At 44.3% G+C, this 21,125-nt stretch overlaps 1 pseudogene across 1 annotated transcript; it reads left to right on the forward strand.

The window, feature by feature from the left end:
• Nucleotides 1–1,050: 1,050 nt before the first annotated feature.
• LOC308275594 (histone H3.3A-like) lies at nucleotides 1,051–1,459 on the forward strand (annotated as a pseudogene). The gene has a single exon. The product of its transcript is annotated as a histone H3.3A-like (transcript).
• The last annotated feature ends 19,666 nt before the right edge of the window (nucleotides 1,460–21,125 follow it).

The following is a 21,125-nucleotide window of genomic DNA, read 5'->3' on the forward strand; positions in this document are numbered from 1 at the left end:
TCTGGGGATGGAACCCAGGGGCAATCCACCTCAGAGCTACACCCCCTGCTCTATTTTTTTATTCTTTATTTTGAAACAGGGTCTCACTGAGTTGCAAAGGGCCTCACTAAGTAGCTGAGGCTGGCCATGAACCATGATTCTCCTGTCTCAGCCTCTCAAATGCTGGGATTACAAGTGTGTGCCACCATGCCTGGCTCCCAAAGATTTTTTTTTTTTCTTTTTTGCAGTACTGGCCATGGAACCCAGGAGCATTATACCTCCAAGCTATATCCCCAGTCCTATTTTTTTAGTCTTTTAGTTTTTGAAACAGGGTCTCACTGAGTTGCGAAGTAGTCGCTAAGTAGCTGAGGCTGTCTGCAAAACTCGTTCTTCCAGCCTCAGCCTCCCAAATGCTGGGATTACAAGCAGGCACCACCACCACGCCCGGCTTATTTTTTTATTCTTTACTTTAAAATAGGCTCTCATTAAATCATTAATTAGGTTAGCCTTGAACCCATGATCCTCCTGTTTCAGCCTCCCAAATCCTGGGAATTATGGATGTACGTCACTGCGACTGGCTGCTTCATCTTTTTTTTTTTTTTTTTTTTTTTTGGTGGTGGTACTGGGGTTCCTGGAAGCCCTTCTACCTCCGGGCTACACTCCCAGACCTATTTTTTTATATTTTTATTTGGAAACAGGGTCTCCTAAGTCAGCGCACGCGGCTGGCTTCGAACCTGCGCCATCCTCCTTGTCTCCGCCCAAGTCTAGACTGTTCATCTTTCAATCACTTCTCCTTCTAACAGGGCTGGAGCTGAGGGTACGAATAGGAAAACAATGCAGATATAGTCTCTAGGCTGACTTCTCATGCCAGCCAGTGCTCCTGATTAAGGAGATGGGGATTTGTCCTGAGGCCAGGAGCCTTTGTGGATAGATCAGAGTTGAATTAAAAAAAAAAAAATCAAGTGTTCGCAGCCGCCGTCGCGCCGCCATCGCTCTCCAACGCCAGCGCCGCCTCTCGCTCGCCGAGCTCCAGCCGAAGGAGAAGGGGGTAAGTAAGGAGATCATTATACCATGGCTTGTACTAAGCCGACCGCCGGCAAATCGACTGGTGGTAAAGCACCCCAGAAACAACTGGCTACAAAAGCGGCTGGAAAGAGTGCGCCCTCTACTGGAGGGGTGAAGAAACCTCATCGTTACAGCCTGGTACTGTGGCACCGCGTGAAATTAGACGTTAAATGAAGTCCACCGAACTTCTGATTCGCAAACTCCCCTTCCAACTTCTGGTGCGAGAAATTGCTCAGGACTTCAAACAGATCTGCGTTTCCAGAGAGCAGCTATTGGTGCTTTGCAGGAGGCCAGTGAGGCGTATCTGGTTGGCCTTTTTGAAGACACCAACCTGTGTGCTATCCATGCCAAACGTGTAACCATCATGCCAAAAGACATCCAGCTGGCACGCCGCATACGTGGAGAACGTGTTTAAGAATCCACTATGGTGGGAAACATTTCATTCTCAAAAAAAAATTTTTTTTCCTTTTCTTCCTGTTATTGGTAGTTCTGAACGTTAGATATTTTTTTCCCCATGGGGTCAAAAGGTTCCTAAGTATATGATTGGGAGTGGAAAAATAGGGGACAGAAATCAGGTATTGGCAGTTTTTCCATTTTCATTTGTGTGTGAATTTTTAATATAAACGCGGGGATGTAAAGCATTAATGCAAGTCACAATGTTTCAGTGAACAAGTTTGAGCGGTTCAACTTTATAACAATTATAAATAAACCTGTTAAATTTTTCTGGACAATACCAGCATTTGGATTTTTGTTAAAACAAGTAAATTTCTTATTGACGGCAACTAAATGATGTCTGTAGCATTTTTATCATATAGTAGATTCCATCCATTCACTATACTTTTCTAACATGCAAGTACATGTTTTTAATGTTGTCTGTCTTTTGTGCTGTTCCTGTAAGTTTGCTATTAAAATACATTAAACTATTAAAAAAAAAATCAAAAGCTGGGCCTGGTGGCGCACGCTTGTAATCCCAGCATCGGGAAGCTGAGATAGGAGGATCATGGTTCATGGTCAGCCTCCAGCTACTTAGTGAGGCCCTTTGCAACTCAGTGAGACCCTGTTTCAAAAGGAAGAATAAAAAAATAGGACTGGGAATGTAGCTCGGAGATAGAATGCCCTTGGGTCCCATCCTGTCTCAGCCTCCCAAATACTAAAATTACAAGTGTGTCCCACCACACCTGAAGTATTTATTTTTTATTTTTTGGTGCTGCAGATTGAATCCAGGGGTGGTCTACTTACTTCTGAACTACACTCCCAGTCCTTTTTGTGTGTGGGGGGGTCTGGGGATGGAACCCAGGGGCATTTGACCTCCAAACCACATCCCCTGCCCTATTTTTATTCTTTATTTTGAAACAGGGTCTCCCTAAATTGTAGAGGGCCTAAGTAGCTGAGGCTGTCCGCGAACCACGATCCTCCGGTTTCAGCCTCCCGAATGCTAGGATTACAAGCGTGCGCCACCACGCCTGGCTCAACACTCCCAGTCATTTTTCTGTGTTTTATTTTGAAACAGGGTCTCACTAAGTTGCCGAGGGCCTCACTAAGTTTCGTGGATGTCCTCAAACCTGTGATCCTCCTGTCTCAGTCTTCCCAGGACTAGTACTACAAGCATGACCTACCACATCTGATGCAATGAACATTTTCATACGCGACTCCTGGGAAATCTTTGGAAGAGATGGCCGTGTCTGTGACTATGTCTATGACTCTGTCTATATTTATAACTATCCTCAGAAGCAGAACTGCTGAGTCATAGTGTGTTCTTATGCCTAATTTGACTAAGTACTGCCAACTTCCTCCTCAGAATGCCTGACCCAGTCTCAATGGCCCTCAGCAGTGTAGGAGAGCCCTGCCACACCGTATCCTCTTGGTCAGCTTCACCCACAGGCCCACCCTTAAGAGGATGATGGTAGCCTTGCCTTGTGACCCACGCCTGTAATTCTAGTACTTGAGAGGCTGAGATAGGAGGATGGAAGGTTCGAGAAGAGCCTCAACAAGTGGTGAGCCTCTCATCAACCTAGCAAGACACCCGGCTTGTTTCTAAATAAAAATGAAATCATGCTAGGAGCATAACTCGGAGGTAATGCCCTGGGTTCAATCTCCAGTATCCAAAAATAAAGAAAGAGCAGGGCATGGTGGCGCACGCTTGTAATCCCAGTACTTGGGAGGCTGAGACAGGAGGATCGCACAGGTTCGAAGCCAGCCTCAGCTACTTAGTGAGGCTCTCAGCAACTTAGTGAGACCCTGTTTCCAAATAAAATGTAAAAAAGGTCTGGGAGTATAGCCCAGAGGTAGAAAGCCTCTGGGTTCCACCCCCAGTACCACCAAAATAAATAAATAAATAAAGACCAAAAAATAGGGCTGAAGATATTGCTCAGAGGTAGAATTCCCCTGGGTTCAATCTTCACTACAGCAAAAAAAAAAAAAAAGTATAACTCTGGGCCTAAACTAAGCTGAGCCCTAAGCTGAGCCCCAGCTGTTACATACTAATTTGTGTCCTTTGGAAAGTTACCTAAGCTCTTTGTACTTTATTTACCTCATCTGTAAAGTGAGAAGGGAGATAATAATAGTATCTACATCTTAGGTTTTAAAGACAGTGACTGTGGTCGGGTGTGGTGGTGCACGCTTGTAATCCCCCCGCTTGGGAGGCTGAGACAGGAGGATCGCACAGGTTCGAAGCCAGCCTCAGCTACTTAGTGAGGCTCTCAGCAACTTAGTGAGACCCTATTTCCAAATAAAAAACATATATATTTAAAAAAAGTTCTGGGAGTATAGTCCGGAGGTAGAAAGCCTCTGGGTTCCACCCCTAGTAGCACACACACACACACAAAAGACAGTGACTGTGAATAATATAATATTCATAGAGCCAGGCATGGTGGCGCACGCTTGTAATTCCCTCATTTGGGAGGCTGAGACAAGAGGATCCTGGTTTGAGGATGGCGCACGCTTGTAATCCCAGTACTGCAAAAAAAAAAAAAAAAAAAAAAAAAAGATTGAAATGAGCCAGGCGTGGTGGCCATGCCTGTACTTAGTAGTACTTGTAGTAGGCTAAGACAGGAGGATCGTAAATTCGATGACAGCCTCAGCAAGTAGTGAGACTCATCAACCTAGTGAGACCGTTTTCAAATAAATAAAATCGAGCTGAGGGTGCAGCTCAAAGGTAGAATGTCTCTGGGTTCAATCTCCAGTACTTCTCCGCCCCCCCCCCCACACACACACAATGCAAAGGAAATCAGACAGAATGCACTCGTTTTTATCTGGATCATTCACTTTTTAATTTTTTTTTATTGTTTAAAAATTTTTTTGCAGTACTGGGGATGGAACCCAGGGGCATTCTACCTTCAAAATACACCCCCAGCCCTATTTTTTTCTTTTCTTTTCTTTTCTTTTCTTTCCCTTCCCCCTTCCCCCTTCCCCCTTCCCCCTTCCCTCCTCCTCCTCCTCCTCCTCCTTCTTCTTCTTCTTCTTCCTCTTCTTTTTTATGGTACTGGCAATGAAACCCAGGGACCTTCTACCTCTGGGCTACACTCCCAGACCTATTTTATATTTTTTTTTATTTGGAAACAGGGTCTCTTAAGCCAGCTGGGGCCGGCTTCAAACCTGCGCGATCCTCCTGTCTCAGCCTCCCAAGTGCTGGGATTACAAAAGTGCACAACCACGCTGAGTTGTGAATGGCCTTGCTAATAGCTGAGAACCGCAATCTTCTGGCTGTCCATTTTTTTTATTCTTTATTTTGAAATGATCTCACTAAGTTGCCAAGGGTCTCACTAAGTAGCTGAGGCCGTCTGCGAACCTGGATCCTCCTGTCTGAGAGCCGCCATCTTCCGCCTCACAAATGCTGGGATTTCAAGTGCACCCCACCACGCCTGGCTGGGCTCCTTAACTTCTGGAATTTGTATATGTTATGCGTTCTTTTTTCTCCTCCCTCCCTCCCTTCCTCCCTCCCTCCCTCCCTCCCTCCCTCCCTCCCTCCCTCCCTCCCTCCTTTCTTTCTTTCTTTCTTTCTTTCTTTCTTTCTTTCTTTCTTTCTTTCTTTCTTTCTTTCTTTGTGGTACTCAGGTTCCTGGAAACCCTTCTACCTCCAGGCTACACTCCCAGACCTATTTTATATTTTTATTTGGAAATAGGGTCTCTTAAGCCAGCGCGGCTGACTTCGAACCTGCGCGATCCTTCTGTCCCCCAAGTGCAGGGATTACAAGCATGCACCACCACGCCTGGCTTTTTTTTTTTTTTTTTTTTTTTTGCAGAATTGGGGATTGAACCCAGGGACAATCTACCTCAGAGCCCCACCCCCAGCCCTATTTTTAATTCTTTAATTTGAAAAGGGTCTCACTGAGTTTAAAGGGGCCTCACTAAGTATCTGAGGCTGGCTGTGAACCACTATCCTCCTGTCTCAGCCTCCAAAATGCTGGAATTACAAGCGTGGCCACCACGCCCAGCTCCGGCTTGCAATTTTTTATTTTTATTTTTTGCTGGTCTGGGGATGGAACGCAGGGGCATTCTACCTCCAAGCTATATTCACCCTCTGCCCTATTTTTCCTTCTTTGTTTTGAAACAGGGTCTCACTGAGTTGCAAAGGGCCTAAGTAGCTGAGACTGTCCGAGAACCACGATTCTCCAGTCTTAGCCTCCCAAATGCTGGGATTACAAGTGTGTGCCACCACTCCTGGCTTCATTTTTTTATTCTTTATTTTTATTTATTTATTTTTGGTGGTACTGGGGTTCCTGGAAGTCCTTCTATCTCCGGGCTACACTCCCAGACCTATTTTTACATTTTTATTTGGAAACAGGGTCTCCTAAGCCAGCACGCGCGGCTGGCTTTGAACCTGCGCGATCCTCCTGTCTCTGCCTCCCAAGCGCGGGGATTACAAGCGTGCGCCACCACGCCAGGCTATTCTTTATTTTGAAATGATCTCACTAAGTTGCCAAGGGTCTCACTAAGTAGTTGAGGATGTCTGCGAATCCAGATCCTCCTGTCTCAGCCTCCTAAATGCTGGGATTATAAAAATATGCTACCATACCTAGTTTTTTTTTAATTCTCTTATATGAATATAATATTTTCTATATTCTATATTATTATATTACTGTAATATAATATAATATAATATTATATTATATGAAATAATATTTTATTCTATTAATATATCCATTTGTTTATCCATTCACCTGTTCATTAACATATGATTTTTTTCCAGTTTGGGCTTATTACAAATAAACCTTCAAGTCAGGCGTGGCAGCGCACTCTTGTAATCTCAGTACTTCAGAAGCTGAGACAGGAGGATCGCACAGGTTCGAAGCCAGCCTCAGGTACTTAGTGAGGCTCTCAGCAACTTAGTGAGACCCTGTTTCTAAATAAAATATAAAATAGGTCTGGGAGGATAACCCAGAGAGGTAGAAGGCCCCTGGGTTCCATACTCAGCACTGCTAAAAAAAAAAAAAAAAAAAAGTTTGGGCGTGGTGACACATGCTTGTAATCCCCAGCATTCGGGGGGGCTGAGATAGGAGGATCACGGTTCGCTGACAGCCTCAGCTACTTAGTGAGGACCTCTGCAATTTAGTGAGACCCGGTTTCAAAAATAAAGAATAAAAAATAGGACAGAGGGTGTAGCTCGGAGGTCAAATGCCCCTGGGTTCCATCCCCAGAACCACAAAAAAAAGAAAAAAGAAAAAAAAAAAAAACTTCAAGAAAATGCCTGTAGAAGCCAGGCATGGTGTGCACACTTGTAATCCCAGCATTTGGGAGGCTGAGACCGGAGGATGGACAGCCTCAGATACTTAGTGAGGCCCTTTGCAACTCAGTGAAATCAGTTTCAAAATAAAGAATAAAAAATAGAGCAGGGGGTTTAGCTTGGAGGTCGAATGCTCCTGAGTTCCATCCCCAGACCCGCAAAAAAAAAAAAAGAGAGAGAGAATGCCCGTAGAAGTTTTTTCATAGACATATGCCTTTATTTCCTTAGAAAATATCTAGAAAATGGCTGGGTGTGGTGGCACAAGCTTGTAATCCCAGCATTCAGGAAGCTGACACAGGAGGATGACTTCTCGGGCACCAGCCTCAACTACTTAGTGAGGCCCTTTGCAACTCAATGAGACCCTGTTAAAAGAAGGACTAGCAGGGCGTGGTGGCGCACGCTTGTAATCCCCACGCTTGGGAGGCAGAGACAGGAGGATCGCGCAGGTTCGAAGCTAGCTCCGCGCGCTGGCTTAGGAGACCCTGTTTCCAAATAAAAATGCAAAAATAGGTCTGGGAGTGTAGCCTGGAGGTAGAAGGTCTTCCAGGAACCCCAGTACCACCAAAAAAAAAAAAAAAAAAAGGACTAAAAAATAGGGTAGGGGGTATAGCTCAGAGGCAGAATGCCCCTGAGTTCCATCCCCAGTGCTGCAAAATAAATAAATAAAAATAAAAAATAAAAATAAAAGCAGAACAACAAAACCCTTCCACTGATAAGTTTAACAATAATCAAGGAGTGATTTTATGACTACTTAATTCCTAAATGCTTAATACTTTTGTTACGGATACAAATTGAATGTTATTTTTTTTTAATGGTACTGAAAATTGAACCCAGAGGCTTTCTACCTCTGAACCACACACCCAAACCAGTTTTATTTCTTATTTGGAAACAGGGTCTTGCAAGGTTGATGAGAGGCTCACTACTTGCTGAGGCGGTCCTCGAACCAGAGATCCTCCTGTGTCAGCTCCCCAAATAACTGGGATTACAAGTGTGCGCCATCATGCTCGGCTGCTACTGCTGCCTATTATTATTATTATTATTATTATTATTATTATTAATTATTATATTCGTGTGTGGTACTGGGGATTGAACCCAGGGATATTCTACCTCTGAGTCTCTGTGCTACACTCCAGCCCTATTTTTAATTTTGAAACAGGTTCTCACTAAACCGGGCATGGTGGTGCACACTTGTAATCCCCGCATTTGGCAGAACATCCCAAAGGGGCTATCGGGGCTCTGGTGTCCAGTAGCTGCCTTCAGGTCACTACCCGAGTGTGGCCAAGGCAAGTGCCGTCAATTGCAAACTACTTTCTCCCAGGGCCCACGCGATCTGCCAGAAAAGAGGTGCAGGTCACTCCTAGGGGCCCTGGTCAGCCTTGATGTCCAGCTGAGGCCTTCAGGTCACTACCCGAGTGTAGCCCGGGGCATGTGCCCTCAATTGCACTCTGCTTTCTCTCAAGGCTAACGCAACCTGCAGGAAAGAAAAGCTCCCCCAAATGGGAGAGGGTCACCAAGAGGGAAAAAAACCAATTTGGTGGTTGCGCTAGGGATTTTGCAGATGTCTGCATGTCCTCTTTTGGTTGTGGTGAGTATGGGATTTTGGGAATTCTGGGAAGCAGCTCTCAGAATTTGCATAAGGTATTTGCAAGTCCTTTGAAGAGTCTCCTTTCAGAAGTGTCAGATTTGCTCCAGTGATGTCTCCTGGGTTTGTTGATTAGTAAATGATGGCTTTGTGAAGCTTTAGTCCTTCTTATCTCTGAACCTTGGCCTCTTACCCCTCAGGAAATTAAGTTTTTTCTACCAAGGCCTTTTCCCTATCTGCCTACTTCCTTTCTACCTCCTCATCACTAAGTTGCTGAGCGCCTCACTCAGTAGCTGAGGCTGGCTTCGAACCTGTGCGATCCTCCTGTCTCAGCCTCCCAAGCGCAGGGATTACAGGCATGTGCCACCACGCCCAGCCTTTTATGTATTTATTTATGTATTTATTTATTTATTTTCTGAAGAGCTGCACTCCCAAACGTTTGGGGTTTTTGTTTGTTTGTTTATTATACTGAGAATTGAACCCAGGAGCATTTTACCTCTAAACTATATCCTCAGCCCTGTTTTATTTTTTATTTTGAAATAGGGTCATGCTAAGTGCTGGTATTACTGGCATGTATCACCACACCTAGATGATGATGATGATGATGATGATGATGATGATTTTTTCAAAACTGAGGATTGAACCTATGGGCATTCTACTTCCAAGCTACACTCTCAGCCATATATATTATTCTTTATTTTGAAACAGGATCTCACTAAATTCCAAAAGGCCTCACTAACTAGCTGAGGCTGCTCTTGAACCTCGTATCCTTCTGTCTCAGCCTCCCAAGTACTGGGATTACAAGCGTGCGCCACCACATCTGCTCTATTTTGGATTTTATAAGTAGATGATCATGTTATCTGCAAAACAGCCAGTTGGATTTTGTCACTGCTGACCTCTGAAGTACGTATTTTATTTACTTCCTTGTAGTATTGAGCAAAACCTCCAGGACCAGCTGGGCGTGGTGGCGCATGCTTGTAATCTCAGCATTTGGGAGGCTGAGACAGGAGAATTTTGGTTCACAGACAGCCTCAGCTATTCTTTAGTGAGACCCTCTGCAATTCAGTGAGACTCTGTTTCAAAATAAAGACTAAAAAATAGGATTGGGGGTGTAGCTCGGAGGTAGAATGCCCCTGGGTTCCATCCCCAGTACTGAAAAAATAAAAAACAAAACAAAACCTCCAGGACTTTGTCCAACAAGAGTGGAAACAGTAGACATCCTGGGGCCATTTATAGCTCCAGGCAGAGTAGTGCAAGACTGAGGTTCTGAGTTTGATCCCTCCACTACAAAAAAATAAAATAAAATAAAATAAAATAAAGTAAGCCGGGCGTGGTGGCGCACGCTTGTAATCCCCGCGCTTGTGAGGCTGAGACAGGAGGATCGCGCAGGTTTGAAGCCAGCCTCAGCTACTTAGTGAGGCTCTCAGCAACTTAGTGAGACCCTGTTTCCAAATAAAATATACAATAGGTCTGGGAGTATAGCCCGGAGGTAGAAAGCCTTTGGGTTTCATTCCCAGTAGGAAAAAAAAAATGTGGATACCTCTGTTCTCTTCCCAGTCATAAAAGAGTTATTTACTAAGTATATGAATTTCCTTTCTAATCTTTGTTTGCTAGGAGCTGTTATCATAAGCAGACAGCAAAGCTTATCAAATGCTTTTTTAAATTATTGATAGAGAACCAGGCGTGGTGGCGCACGCTTGTAATCCCAGCATTCGGGAGGCTGAGACAGGAGGATCGCGCAGGTTCGAAGCCAGCCGCACGCGCTGGTTTAGGAGACCCTGTTACCAAATTTTAAAAAAATGTACAAATAGGTCTGGGAGTGTAGCCCGGAGATAGAAGGGCTTCCAGGAACCCATTGCCACCAGAAAAATAAAAAAATAAAAACAAATAAATAATAAAAAAAAACAGGACAGGGGGTGTAGCTCGGAGGTCGAATGCCCCTGGGTTCCATCCCCAGACCCCCCTCAAAAAAAAATGATTGATAGAGGACGGGTGTGGTGGCACATGCTTGTAATCCCAGTACTTGGGAGGCTGAGATAGGAGGATCTCAGGTTGGCAGGCTTCCTTAGGTATTACTTAGTGAGGCCCTTTGCAACTCAGTGAGACCCTGTTTCAAAATAAAGAAAAGCTGGGCGTACTGGCATATGCTTGTAATCCCAATACTTGGGAGGCTAAGACAGGAGGATCGCACAGGTTCAAAGCCAGCCTCAGCTACTTAGTGAGGCTCTTAGCAATTTATTGAGACCCTGTTTCCAAATAAAATATAAACTAGGTTTGGGAGTATAGCCTGAAGGTAGAAAAGCCTTTGGGTTCCACCCCCAGCACCACACACACACACACACACACACACACACACACACACACACACAGAATAACCCAGGTGTGGTGGCACACACTTGTAATCCCAGCGCTTGGGAGGCTGAGATAGGGGGATCGCACAGGTTCAAAGCCAGCCTCAGTTACTTAGTGAGGCTCTCAGCAACATAGTGAGACCCTGTTTCCAAAAATATATTAAATAGGTCTGGGAGTGTAGCCCGGAGGTAGAAAGCCCCCGGGTTCCACCCCCAGTACCCCCCCACACACAAAATTATTGATAGAGGTAGCCAAATGAGTTTTCTTTATTGATGAATTATAATGTTAGATTTTGTAATATTGAAACACATTCCTGAGATAAATGATCCTTATTTGAAGTATATTAAAATGCACTTTTAGAAGTAATATTTTATTAGGCCGGGCGTGGTGGCGCACGCTTGTAATCCCCGCGCTTGGGAGGCTGAGACAGGAGGATCGCACAGGTTCGAAGCCAGCCACGCTGGCGTAAGAGACCCTGTTTCAAAAATATAAAATAGGTCTGGGAGCGTAGCCCGGAGGTAGAAGGGCTTCCAGGAACCCCAGTACCACCAAAAAAAGAAAAAAAAGAAGTAATATTTTATTAGAATTTTTGTATCTCTATTCATACAAGTGGGTTCACAATATTTTGTGTATGTGTGTGTATGGTACTGGGGATTGGACCCGTAAGCATTCTATCTCACTATACCCTCAACATATTATTTATTTATTTATTTATTTATTTATTTATTTATTTATTTATTTTTGTGGTGCTAGGAAACCTTCGAGCTACACCCCCAGCTCTATTTTTTTATTCTTTGTTTTTAAGCAGGGTCTCACTTAGTTGCAAAGGGCCTCACTAAGTAGGTGAGTCTGGCTGCGAACAATTATTCTCCTGTCTCAGCCTCCCAATGCTGGGATTACAACTGTGAGCCACCATGCCCAGATGTTTATCCCCCCCCATCCCCTCTGAGGTACTGGGGATTGAACCTAGGGGCATTCTACCTCTGAGATACACTCCCAGGCCTATTTTTTATTCTTTTTATTTTGAAACAGGGTCTCACTGAGTTGCAAAGGGCCTCACTAAGTAGCTGAGGCTGTCTGTAAACTGAGACCTTCCTGACTCAGCCTCCCAAATGCTGGGATTATAAGTGTGTGTCACCATGCCTGGCTTATTATTTCTTTCTTTTTTCCTTCCTTTCTTTATTCCTTCCTTCCTTTCTTTCTTTCTTCTTCCTCTCTTTCCTTCCTTCCTCTCTTTCTTTCTTTTTCTTTCTTTCTTTCTTTCTTTCTTTCTTTCTTTCTTTCTTCTTGGTAAAGGAGGTGGAACCAAGGGGCTTTCTACCTCGGGGCTATACTCCCAGACCTATTTTTATAAAATATTTTATTTGGAAACAGGGTCTCACTAAGTTGCTGAGAGCCTTACAAAGTAGCTGAGGCTGGCTTCAAACCTGTGCAATCCTCCTGTCTCAGCCTCCAAGCATGGGGATTACAAGTGTGTGCCACCCGGCCCAGCTGTTTTTGTTGTTGTTGTTGTTTTAAATTTATTTTTATTATTGGTGCACTGTATTCATACATCATAATGGGATAAAAAAAAACACCTTTTTGTAGACATACATGCACACATCGCCCAATTAGCCCCTACCCAATCCCCACCCCGTCCCCTCCCCATCCCTTCTTCCTATGCTTGGCTTAGTGGTTGACATCTAGTATTATAGCAATTTATCCAAAATTAACAATGATAATCTCACAGAACAGTTTCATTTGTCTGATACCAAGCTTTTGATGACTTAAAGATAACATTTCAATATTTCTTTTTGTTTTCTTTCTTACCAGATAATTTTTTTTCTTTTTTTGTGAAACTATCATACATTTATTTATTTATTTTTCAGAAAAAAATCTATCTTAATGAGGAATATGGACTCTAGATACCCAGAACAATCTTGAAAAATAACAAAGCTAGAAGATGTATATTTTCTGATTTCAAACCATATAAAGCTACAATAATTGAAACAGTGTAGTACTGTTCTAAAGGCAGATATATAAACCATTGGAGTTAAATAAAAGCCTATAGATAAATTCTTCCATATATTGTCAAGTTATTTTTGACAAGGTTTCCACAAACATTTGGTGGAGGAAATAATAATCTTTTAACTAAGTATTGTTGAAAAATAATAATTACATTAAAAAGAATAAAATTGGACCCTTACCTAACACCATATACAAATACTAACTCAAAATAGATAAAAGACCTAAATATAAATCTTAAGACTATAAACTTTTAGAAGAAAATCTGGGTCATAAAACCTCACAACATTGAAATTGGCAGTGATTTCTTGGATATGATTTCAATGGCACAGGCAACAGAAGAGTAAACAAACTCCCTAAAAATTAAAAAAATATTGTATATCCAAAGACAATGTAAACAGAGTTAAAAGTTACTGATAGAATGGGATAAAATAGAGCCGGGCATGGTGGCACACGCTTGTAATCCCAGCATTCGGGAGGCTGAGACCTGGAGGATCGTGGTTCGCGGACAGCCTCAGCTACTTAGTGAGGCCCTCTGCAACTCAGTGAGACCAGGTTTCAAAATAAAGAATAAAAAATAGGGCAAGGGGTGTAGCTCAGAGGTCAAATGCCCCTGGGTTCCTTCCCCAGACCTGCAAAAAAAAAAAAAAAAAAAAAAGAATGGGATAAAATATTTCCAAATGCTATATCTGAAGGTATATTAATATTTCAAATAGAAATCCTAAAAATTAGCAAAAATAAAAGCAAACAATACAATTTAGAGATAGGTAAAAGACTAACCTAAATAATGAATCTCCACAGATAACCAATCTTAGTTGTCTGTTGGATGGAAAATCTTGTTCCTCTGGTTCGGGTGTGTTACCTAATTCTTCTTTGTAGTTAATCTCTTTGAGTATTTTCTCTAGTGCTGGTTTTGAAGACATAAATTCCTTCAGTTTCTGTTTGTCGTGGAAGCTTCTTATTTCTCCATCTAATTTGATAGAAAGTTTTGCTGGGTAGGAAATTTTTGGCTGGAAGTTGTTTTCTTTCAGAGTTTGGAATATGTTACTCCAAGCCCTTCTGGCTCTCATGACTTGGTTTGGGAAGTCTGGAGTGATTCTAATTGGTTTGCCTCTGAATGTCACTTGGCCCTTTGCTTTTGTTGCCTTTAAGATTCTCTGCTTGGCTTCCACATTGGTCATTTTGACAATTATGTGGCGTGGGGATCCTCTTCTCCGATCCTGTCTAAAGGGGATTCTATAAGTTTCCTGGACCTGTGTATCGACCTCTTGCTCTATGTTTGGAAAATTTTCTGCTATTACTTCCTTGAAGAGATTGTTGATCCCTTTGGTTTCACTTTCTTTTCCCTCCTCTATTTCAATTATTCTTAAGTTAGCTCTCTTAAAATGGGCCCATATTTCTTCAATGTCAGATTCCTGCTGTCAGATTTTTTTTTCTAATTTAGAAACTATGCGTTCATTTTTGGACTGATCATCTTCTAAGAGCGAGATTCTCTTCTCCATGTGGTCTAATCGGTTGTTAGTACTTTGAATTGAGGATTCTACTTCATTAATTGCATCCTTTATCTCTTTCTGGCTCTCTCTGGATTCTTTTCGAAACACCTCTATTATTTCTACAGTTATTTTCTTGATTTGATCTTCTAGAAATCTCTGAATTTCTGTTTTATCAGGTTCTGATGTTGTGGGGTTTGGGCATTCATTGCTCCATTGTTATTCCTCTTTGCCATGATTTCGGAAGTTTGTGCCTTCTCTGGGTTCTTCCCTTGGGTCACTATGACTTCACTTAAGGTGCTCTGGATCTTGAGTCTGTGGTATCTCAGTTCCCACTACTCCTTTACTAGGTTGTATGGCAGAGTCTCAGACCCAGGGAGTCAATCGAGGCTGCTTTAGACCATGGTGGGTGCCAGGTTGGGCGTTCTCCTATGGTGTGATATCTCTGCCACCGCCACTCCCCCACTGGGTCAAGTCCCTGGGGGTGCTGTACTGGGATTTCTTCTCTAGGGGCCGCAATTTGACTCACTGTTGTTGAGTGCACCGATGGAGCTGTAGTGGACTCGGTGAATTCGCTGCTGCTGCTGCCGGTGGCAATATGGCGCCGTTGCCACGCCCTCGGCCGTGAGGCTGGTGTATTTCTTCTCTGGTTTTGCGCTCCGCTCTGAGTCCCTGCAGGGTGTGCTGAGCCCGGCCCCTGGGAGCTTTAGATGCTCCCTGCGCCAAAAAATCTGCCGAATTCCGCCCAGCTGATCCGCAGCGGCTCACCTTGGCTTGCTGTCCGCCACTCCTCTCTGGAGCCTGGTGGGCTGTTGAGTGCGTTGGTCTGGTGCCGTCCGGTGAATTTACCGCTGCCACCGGCAGTAAGGTGCTGCTGCCGCGTCCTCGGGAGTGAGGCCGGCGTGTCTCCTCTGTGTCTCTGAGCTCCATTCTGAGTCCCCCTCCTCTCTGGGGTCTGGTGCAGCAAGGGAAAATGGCGCCCGCCGCTCTGCGCCACAGCTCCAGCCGCAGCACTGCGATCTGGTTTCTTTCTGTGTCTTGTTTTTCCAGCCCTCTTTTTCTCTGTCCCTTGTAATTACATTTTTTGTTTCTCTGCTGATGGTGTTTTCTGACTATGAAAGGCGCTGATTTTGTAGTAATAGAGATTGGTTGTTACCGGCGCTCGTAAGCCCTGCTTTTCTCTGTTGCCATCTTCCCAGAAGTCCTTGTTTTTGTTTTTGTGTTTTTTGGGTCTGGGGATGAAATCCAGGGGCATTCAACCTCAGAGCTATACCCCCTGCCCAATTTTTTATTCTTTATCTTGAAACAGGGTCTCACTAGGTTGTGGAGGGCCTCATTAAGTAGTTGAGGCTGTCTGCGAACTGTGATCCTCTGGTCTCAGCCTCCCGTGTTCTGGGATTACAAGTGTGTCACCGCATCTGGCTTATTCGCTTATTCTTTATTTTTGTTTTTGTTTTTGTTTTGTTTTGTTTTTGTTTTTGTTTTTCAGTACTGGGGATGGAACCCAGGGACATCCTACCTCTGAGCTGCACCCCCAGCTCCTATTTTTTAATTCTTTATTTGGAAAAAGGGTCTCACTGAGTTGCAAAGTACCTCACTAAGTAGCTGAGGCTGCTGGCAAACCCGGATCCTCCTGTCTCAGCCTCCCAAATGCTGGGATTACAAGAGTGCGCCACAATGCCTGGCTTATTCTTTATTTTGAAACAGGGTCTCACTAAGTTACAGAGGGCTTCACTAAGTAGCTGAGGGTGGCCATGAACCCAGATCCTCCTGTCTCAGCCTCCCAAGTACCCCAACCCTATTTTTTAATTTTTTAATTTTGAAAGAGAGTCTCTCTAAGTTGCTAAGGGTCCCACTAAATTGCTGCAGCTGAGCCAGGCGTGGTGGCCCACACCTGTAATCTCAGGGAGGCTGAGACAGGAGGACTGCAGGTTTCATACCAGTGTGCAATAACTTAGGGATACCCTGCCTTTTAAAAAAAATAGTGTTGAGGGTATAGCTTGGAGGTAGAATGCCCCTGGGTTCAATCCCCAGTACCAAGAAAAAAGAAAAAAATATAAATTGCTGCAGCTGGCTTTGAATTTGAGAATTTCAGAAAGGCTCCTCCTTTCTGAGCCTCCCAATTTCTGGGGTTACAGGTGTGTACCACTTTGCTCAGCTTTGTGCCTTTTAAATAATATTTAAATAATGTTAAAATGATATTGCAGGCCTGAGGTGTAGCTCAGTGGTAGAGCCTGCAAGGTATGAAGCCCTGGGTTCCATTGCCAGCACCACAAAAAGAAAAAAAAAAAAGCCAGGTGTGGTGGCACATTTTTGTAATCTCTGCACTTGGGAGGCTGAGACAGGAGGACCACAGGTTCAAGGCCAGCCTCAGCTACTGAGGCTCTCAGCAACTTAGTGAGACCCTGTTTCCAAATAAAATATTAAAGGGTCAGGGAGGGGCCAGGTGTGGTGGCACACGCTTGTAATCCCAGCATTCGGGAGGCTGAGACCTGAGGATCACGGTTCGCGGACAGCCTCAGCTACTTAGTGAGGCCCTCTACAACTCAGTGAGACCCGGTTTCAAAATAAAGAATAAAAAAATTGGGCAGGGGTTGTATGTCGGAGGTCAAATGCCTCTGGGTTCCAGCCCCAGACCCGCAAAAAAAAAAAAAAAAAAAAAAAAAAAGTCACGGAGTGTAGGCTGGAGGTAGAAAGCCATCTTCAGTACCCCAAAAAGACAAAAACAAAACCAAAAACCGACCAACCAAACAAACAAAAAAGTCCGGCAGGTTTTCTAAGTTCATTTATATATCAGATTTTTAAAACATTTGTTCATAGAAACAAACAGGTTGGTTGGGTTCAAATACCTTGCTGTTTACCTCAAAGTATTATCATCTGCCATTCCCATACCGAGGTGCGTTTTCCTTCCACTGTGACCTCTAGACAACCATGCACAGTTTCTCCTCTGAATGTTCCTATTCTGGATGGTACCGACACCTGGTTGTCTGGAGGATATGTTTCCCTAGTAGCCCTCTTCTTTTTTTTTTTTTTTTTTCTTTTCCCTGTTCTGGGGATGGAACCCAGAGGCGTTCTACCTCTGAGCTACACACTCAGCGCTATTTTATTTTTTATTTTGAAACAGGGTCATGGGTTGGGGGTGTGGCTGAATAGTAGAGCACTAGCCTAGCATGCACCAGGTCCTAGGTTAAATTCCCAGCACTGCAATAAACCAACAAACAAATAAATAAATGACAGTGTTTCTTCTTCCTTAAAAAAAAAAGTCATACTAAGTAGCTGAGGCTGACCTTGAATATGCAATCCTCCTGTCTTAGCCTCCCCAGTACTGAGATTACTGGCTGTGCCACCACACCCTGCTAAGAAGTCCTATTTTATTTTAATTAATTTATTTATTTATATTTTTTGCGGTACTGGGGATGGAACCCAGGGACATTCTACCTCCCAGCGACAACCTCAGCCCTATTTTTTTATTCTTTATTTTGAAACAGGGTTTCACTGAGTTGCAAAGGGCCTCACTAAGTAGCTGAGGCTGCCCGCGAACTGTGATCCTCCTGTCTCAGACTCCCAAATGCTGGGATTACAAGTGTGCACCACCATGTCTGGCTTAAGAAGTCTTATTTTAACTACAGGTTTCAAAGGAGCAATTGACACAGGGTTTTTGCACTTTGTGTGTGTGTGTGTGTGTAATACTGGAGATTGAACACAGGGGCATTTTTCCTCTGAGCTTCACCTCCAGACCTAGTTTTTATTCTTTATCTTGAAGCAGGGTAGGGTCTCACTAAGTTGGGGTTGCCTTCCTAAATTTCTGAGGCTGGCTGCGAACTGCGACCCTCCTGTCTCACCCCCCCCCCAAATAGTAGGATCACAAGCGTGCGGCACCATGCTTGGCTGTGCTTGGTGTCCCCTCTGCCTGTGACATGGTCCCCTCTTGGCTGGCTCACTATTTGTGAGTGTGTGTGTTACTGGGGGTGGAACCCAGGAGCTTTTCTACCTCCTCGCTATACTCCCAGACCTATTTTATACTTTATTTGGAAACAGGGTCTCACTAAGTTGCTGAGAGCCTCACTAAGTAGCTGAGGCTGGCTTCGAACCTGCGCGATCCTCCTGTCTCAGCCTCCCAAGTGCGGGAATTACAATCTGCGCCTCCACGCCCAGCCTCTGGCTCGCTATTTCACAGTCACTTCCTTAGAAAGTCTCCCTGACCTCTCTCCAGATTGGACCCGCCTCGTTACATTACTCCATTTCATTGCCTTCCAAACATTACCATTTTATGTTTTTATTGCCTGCTTCCGCCTAGAAAATAAGCCGCAGGAGCCGTGTCTATATTTGGTTTGTTCCCTGTGGTCTCCCTGGGCTCAAGTAGAGCGTTCAACACGGTATAAGGCATTCAGAAAATATTTGTTGGACGGTGGATGAAAATATTACTTATTAGCATACATTTATTCCTCTATCAAATAGTCATTGGCGATAAAAGCCAGACCATCTCTAATCTCTTGGAATTTTTAGTACAAAGGGGAGACTGACATGGAATCAATAAGCACACAGAGGAAACACTTTCAGACCATGCTAAACACTTTGAGGTACACGTACAGATAGATCGGGAGCGCGGAGCAGAGCTGACTCAGTGTGGGTGGGGCAGGCAGGCCGGGCTCCAGGGGAGTGAGATTTGAGCTGAGAGCTGAAGGATGGGGTGGTCAGCCGGGAGGAAGGAGGTGGGTGGGATACATGGAAAAGAGTACCCAGGCAGAGAGAACAGGGTGCTTTAGTGGGACGGGCTATCAGCAGTACATCTCAGGAAAACAAAGTCAGCTTGGCTGAGGCTCAGAACTAGGCAAACCATGGTAAAGCACACGTGCACGAGAGAGAGAGAGAGAGAGAGAGAGAGAGAGAGAGAGAGAGAGAGAGAGAGAGAGAGGAGAGAGGGAGAGAAGAGAGAGAGAAAGAGATAGGTACTGGGGATGGAACCCAGGGTATTCTACCTCTGAGCTACACCCCCAGCCCCTATTACTTACTTACTTATTTATTTATTTATTTTATTTTTGCGGTACTAGGGAAGGAACCCAGGGACATTCTAGCTCCGGTCTATACCTCCAACCCTATTTTTTATTCTTTATTTTGACACTTTGTGTGTGTGTGTGTGTGTGTGTGTGTGTGTGTGTGGTACTGGGAGTAGAACCTAGGGACTTTTTTTTTTGCCTCTGGGTTATACTCTCAGACCTATTTTTTTTTTTTGGTGGTACTGGGGGTGGAACCCAAAGGCTTTCTACCTCCAGGCTATACTCCCAGACCCATTTTATATTTTATATGGAAACAGGGTTTCACTAAGTTGCTGAGAGCCTCACTAAGTAGCCGAGGCTGGCTTCAAGCCTGTGTGGTCCTCCTGTCTCAGCCTCCCAAGAGCAGGGATTACAAGCGTGCACCACCATGCCCGGCTGCTCCCAGACCTATTTTATATTTTATTTGGAAACAGGGTCTCACTAGGTTGCTGTGAGCCTCACTAAGCAGCTGAAGCTGGCTTTGAACCTGTGTGATCCTCCTATCTCAGCCTCCCATGCGTGGGGATTACAAGTGTGCGCCACCACGCCCGGCTCTTATTTTGAAATAGGGTCTCACTGAGTTGCAGAGGGCCTCACTAAATAGCTGAGGCTGTCCAGGAACCTCTGCTCTCAGCCTCCCAAATGCTGGGATTACAAGCGTGCGCCACCACACCTGGCTTATTTTATATTATTTTCTGGGATTACAAGCGTGCGCCACCACACCTGGCTTATTTTATATTATTTTCTATTTTACTTTATTGATACTGGAGATTGAACTCTGAGGCATTCTACCTTTTTTTGTGTGTGGGTCTGGGGATGAAACCCAGGGGCATTCGACCTCTGAGCTACACCCCCAGCCCTATTTTTAAATTTTTTATTATATTTATTTATTTATTTGTTATTTATTTGTTTATATTTTGGTGGTACTGGGGTTCCTGGAAGCCCTTCTACCTTTGGGCTACACTCTCAGACCTATTTTTTTTTTTTTTTTTTTTTTTGGTGGTACTAGGGGTGGAACCCAGAGGCTTTCTACTTCTGGGCTATACTAAGTAGCTGAGGCTGGTTTTCAACCTGTGCGATCCTCCTGTCTCATCCTCCCAAGTGTGAGGATTACAAGCGTGCGCCACCACACCCGGCTCTATTTTATACTTTTTATTTGGAAACAGAGTCTCTTAAACCAGCGTGGCTGGCCAGAGAGATCCTGTTGTCTCCGCCTCCCAAGCATAGGGATTACAAGCGTGCGCCACCACGCCCGGCTTATTTATTTATTTATTTTGTGTGTGTGTGTGGGGGGTGGAACCCAGGGGCTTTCTACCTCTGGGCTATTCTCCCAGACCTTTTTTATATTTTATTTGGAAACAGGGTCTCACTAAGTTGCTAAGAACCTCACTAAGTAGCTGAGACTGGCTTCGAACCTGTGCGATCCTCCTGTCTCAGCCTCCCAAGCATGGGGATTACAAGCGTGCGCCACCACGCCCGGCTCTATTTTTTAATTTATTTTGAAACAGAGTCTTACTAAGTGATCCTCCTGTGTCAGCCTTTTTAAGTACTGGGGATATAGGCATGTGCCACCATGCCCAGCTAGAGACTCTACTTGATTTTTATTTATTTTCGGGTCTGGGGATGGAACTCAGGGGCTTCAACCTCTGAGCTACACCCTCTGCTCTACTTTTTATTCTTTATTTTGAAACCGGGTCTCACTGAGTTGCAAAGGGCCTCACTAAGTAGTTGAGGTAATCTGTGAACTGCCATCCTCCTGTCTCAGCTTCCCAAATGCTGGGATTACAAGTACTGGGATTACAAGTGTGTGCCACCATGCCTGGCTTCATTAAGTTCCTGAGACTGGCCTCAAACCTGTCATCTCCTGTCTCAGCCTAAGTACTGGGATACAGGTG

The sequence above is a fragment of the Muscardinus avellanarius genome (assembly GCF_963383645.1).
Source record: "Muscardinus avellanarius genome assembly, chromosome: 16".
NCBI classification, from domain to species: domain Eukaryota; kingdom Metazoa; phylum Chordata; class Mammalia; order Rodentia; family Gliridae; genus Muscardinus; species Muscardinus avellanarius.